The sequence below is a fragment of the Octopus bimaculoides genome, chromosome 18 (genome assembly GCF_001194135.2).
Source record: "Octopus bimaculoides isolate UCB-OBI-ISO-001 chromosome 18, ASM119413v2, whole genome shotgun sequence".
Lineage (NCBI taxonomy): Eukaryota > Metazoa > Mollusca > Cephalopoda > Octopoda > Octopodidae > Octopus > Octopus bimaculoides.
Genome location: NC_068998.1, coordinates 15,441,689 through 15,446,374, shown reverse-complemented (window position 1 = coordinate 15,446,374; position 4,686 = coordinate 15,441,689). Strand labels below are relative to the sequence as shown.

At 33.8% G+C, this 4,686-nt stretch overlaps 1 protein-coding gene across 1 annotated transcript in view; it reads left to right on the top strand.

The window, feature by feature from the left end:
* Positions 1-370: 370 nt before the first annotated feature.
* Positions 371-4,686, top strand: part of LOC106873302 (ubiquitin carboxyl-terminal hydrolase 8) — a 48,989-nt gene continuing 44,673 nt past the window's right edge. Inside the window, exon 1 of the mRNA XM_014920615.2 lies at positions 371-528. The gene's annotated coding sequence lies outside the window, so the exon portion shown is untranslated. The remainder of the gene's footprint in view (positions 529-4,686) is intronic.

The window sequence follows — 4,686 nt, the reverse complement described above, 5'->3', positions numbered from 1 at the left end:
ATTCTCCATGGTCTGAAACATAGGATTCCGTAAAAAAAACAAAATTTAAAAGTGGGGGTATACCCAGATTACATATACTCCATCTCCACCTACACACACACACACAAGAACATGTTTAACAGCCATATTCAAAACTCAATGTGAATGCTAAATAAGCTATCTTTAACGTAGCGTGTTTGCGCAAGTGTGCGTGTGCATGTGTGTGCGTACGTGCGTGTGTTTCTGTGTGGGTGTATGTGTGCGTGTTTGTATAATGTAAACATATATAAAACGCGCTCGTGTCTTTTATGCATGTACCCATGTGTGTTTCGTTTTTCTTTTTGTGCTGAGGAAAGAAAGAAAAAAAAAACAATAAACAGATAATTTTTTCTCTTCTTTCTCTCCTCAGCATCGTAAGGTAGCGATCGGAAACTATTTTTATATTTTTATATAATTTCGTTTCGTATTTCCTACTCCGCGACTGTTCTTATTTCATGTGCATGCCGGGAAACAAAATGGCTATTTAGTGTTGATACTTATGAGAGTCAGGTGAGGTCCTTTTTATTGTCGCTTTCCATCAAATCGTGTGACTTTCATTTGAATATTTAATCTCTAATGACATTGCTTTATTGTTCAGTTGTTGTCAATATCTATATTCTGTGCTAGCAATGGTCTTATGCGCTACTAATGTACGACTGTCTTTCCCTAATATAATCGTGATTTCACTCATTACATACAACATACACACTTGTTTCATATACATACATACATATCCATCCATCGATCTATCTATCTTACTATGTATATATATATATACCTATCTATCTATCTATCTATCTATATAATACTTTTGTTGGTTCTATTATGATCCTGATCATATATATATATATATATATATATATATATATACACACACACACGTATTTATGTTTATATACGTATGTGTATTTGTATATGTGTGTGTGTTGAGAGAGAGACAGAGAGAGAAAGAAAGAGACCCCATGGTTTGACAACTTTCGTTGTGAAAACTGTCAATCAGTTGTTTTTGTGTTTATTGTGCACCGTAATTCAGGAACTTGTACATGAAAATACTTCTGCACAACATTAGTTTAGATTCTTATATGCGTTTTTGAGTTGCTTCATTATAAGCAAAATAAAATAAAGAAATAAATAACTCGATTACGATTAGAAGTTTAACATGTTTATGCGTAAACATTGACAACGTTTATAAACAAAATTCTCCTATATTTATTTTAAAAAATTTTATCTCTCGAAGCTACTTGAAACCACTTCACAACTGCTGATTTTATTGTTTTTATTTCGTAAGAAAAAACATGACTGCCTATATAAATATGATGTATACACACACACACACACACACACACACACATTATATATGTGTGTGTGTGTGTATGTTAATCTCGGATGTCAAATGTGCGAATGCATAAAAAAATAATTCGATGTAAACCAATGGTTAATCATTTCAATCTTTTAGAAAGATATAACAATCGTAGAACTTACAACATTGAAATTCATCAATTCTAGTCAGTTTATTTTGCTAGAATCTTGTTTTTGTGATTCATAAACTACAATGATATATTAATTACAGAATTACTAATTAATGTGGTCAAGTAATAACTAATATATAGCTAGTATATATACATACACACATACACTCGATTCAAAAAGCAACACCCAACAGCAAGTACTTGTTCCACAGGCACGGGTCCGCTTTTTCAAGAAACACATACTCACACACATAATAAATATAAATAAAAAGTGTAAATATCGAATCTCTTTTGACTAGGTGTAAAGCAAGCAAATTTTTTCTATGATTTCTATCTCTCTTACTGATCACTAACGAAACCAAAGCAAGATGCCGAATCTGGTTCTGTCGTTTTTGCCAACCACTTTTGCATTCGAAAGAATTTGCGACTCGGTTTCAATTTCCACTTGTAACCGTTTCATTACGTAACTAATGCCTCTAATAAAGAATTGTGTACAAAGAAAAATGTTTGATCTTACGGTTTTGAATTTGTGATTGGATGAAAAGTAAATATAGAACAGCAAATATTGAAACATTCCAATAATGTGTAGTAATATAAATAATTGAAATTTTAAGAAATGTTTTATTAATTAAAGCATTTAGGATTTATTTCTTTTATTCAGTGAGCCTATGGGTCAAACGCTCTTGTAAATTTCTTCTAATGTCCTGGAATATATTCAGCCTTCGTTAATATATTTTCTTTGCTTCCAATTTGTATATAATTTTTATTGATCGTTATGATAATAATAATGATGATGATGATAATAATAATAATAATAATAATGATAATAATAAAAAAATACACAATAGATGCTGCGGCTTGTATTTAATATTGAGCAAGGTTGATGGATTATCAAAATCGGTAGAGCGACGAGCAAAAATGCTTTGCGATATTTAGTTACGATTCTTTATATTCTAGGGATTTAAAACATGTCAAAGTTGGCTTTGGCTATCATTCTTTGAAGTAGATAAAATGAGTACCAGTCAAGTCTTGGAGTCGATTCTATCAACCGATCCTTCTACCCCAAATTTATGGCCGTTTGCCAATGTTAAAATCAATATTGAGCAAGAGCTTTTATTCGTTGGCATTTAAGTAATAAAACTTTTTAATTTATCTTCCTCTGGCTTGTGTTTCAGCTCAATGTAATGTCAGTAGCTTATTTGTTTAAAGCGATGGCCTTGTCTTTCTTTGATGGAATAGATTGCAACATAAATAGATATTTTCTGTGAGGATTTGTTAAGCAAACAGAATCATGGCAAGCAGTATAACCTGTGTCTTTCCCAGTCTATTGCATTCATTTAACATTATATAATATTAATATCAACCATTGCAGCCTATTAGTAGTTAGTAAAAACCTGTTAAACCATACAGAAAATACACCAGTTGGGGGCAAAATACTGCTAATATTTTCTTGGAGGTTTGAGTTTGCATTTCTGAAAATCTCCTGTTCTTTGTTTTCTAAATATAAGGTTTTAGAGTCTTGGGAAAGGGAAGTAAATTGAGAAGTTGTGGCATTAATCTTGTTCTCAGGCCAGTCTGTTGAAACGAAATAATTACAAACACATTGAAACTTCTCTGTTGATTCAGTTTATTCAGAACTTGCTAACTTGTTATGTGTCTACCACTTTTACATAGTAATAGTGAAGATGAAAGTTTTTGTTGATCTGACGATTTTTATTTTACTCAGCATTGCTTTTCTGGTTAAGACAACAGGTACCATAGAATAGTCTCTGTTTAATGCAACGTAGACCTTAGCCTGTGAAGGTGCATAGCTCAGTAGTTAGAGCACTGGGCTCACAATTATGAGGTAGTGAGTTTGATTCCCAGACCGGGTTGTGCGTTGTGTTCTAGAGCAAGTCACTTTATTTCACGTTGCTCCAGTTCACTCAGCTGTTGAAATGAGTTGTGATGTCACTGGTGCCAAGCTGTACCAGCGTTTGTCTTTTCCTTGGATAACATCAGTGGCATGGGGAGGGGAGGCCGACATGCATGGGCGACTGCTGCTCTTCCACAAACAACCTTGCCCAGACTTGTGCCTCAGAGGGGAACTTTCTAGGTGCAATCCCATGGTTGTTCATGATTGAAGAGGTTCTTTACCCTTTACCATAGCCTGGTCAACATAGCAGTAAACAGGAACTACAGGAGACATTCTTCACCGCTGTAAGTAATTATAATGTTATAAAATTGGAAAGCGTTTCAGTAGCCTGCAGTACTGAACCAATATATTCTTGTTCTTCAATTCTCAACAGGTGGTCTATGACAAAATCTTTCTGTGGTCCACAGAAACATAATCTATCACATATTAGAGTAGTTTTGAATATTAGGGCTTGTCAGTAATGTGTTCATGCATATTTATTTATTTTAATTGTTTTCAATTAGGTTGCATTGTTTGATAGCTAGTTTAATTCAGTCTGTTTAATTTTTAGTTTAGTTTCATTGATCTTTCTGCTCAAGAGGTCCATGTAAAGATTCAGTAAATCAAGGAGGCCCATGTTAAAAATGTCAACAACTTTTGTTTTAGTGTATTACCGCATAAAGATGAATTCTTCTAGGTTGAATCCATCATCATCTTCATCATCATCAATATCATTAACATCATCATCATCATCTGTTTGTTTTCCATACTGACAAGGGTCGAACAGTTTGAAAGCATTCAGCAATCCACAGAGCTCCAATGTCAGCTTTGGCATGATTTCTATAGCTGAATGCCATCTTTCTTTTCCTGCATGGACATTCAAAGGACTGGATGTTTTCTTTCTCTCTTCTATCTTTTCTCTTTTCAAAGAAGATATTTCTCCCAGCGTTCACTATTTTCCTCTTGTTCTGGTCTAATACCCTCCATGTTTGTTTTCATTTGGTTTCCTTGTATGTCTTCACACATCCTGTTTTTGTTCCCAACTTTGACCCTCCATCAATCCTAAATTTTATTTTGGAATTTATGGGAGTAACTGCCTTTGAAGACTCATATTGTCGTCGAATGCTTGAAATGAGGAGTAGATAGACAGCCGACAACTGATAAAGGGTCCTTTCTTTGTGTTTACTTGTCCTGTTTTCCATTTCTTCTTTCGTTTGTGTATTTAACTCGTTTGTTTTCGTATTTCACGTTGTTTACACAGTTGGTGACGTCCTGTACCCATATGTGCATATATATGTGTGTGTG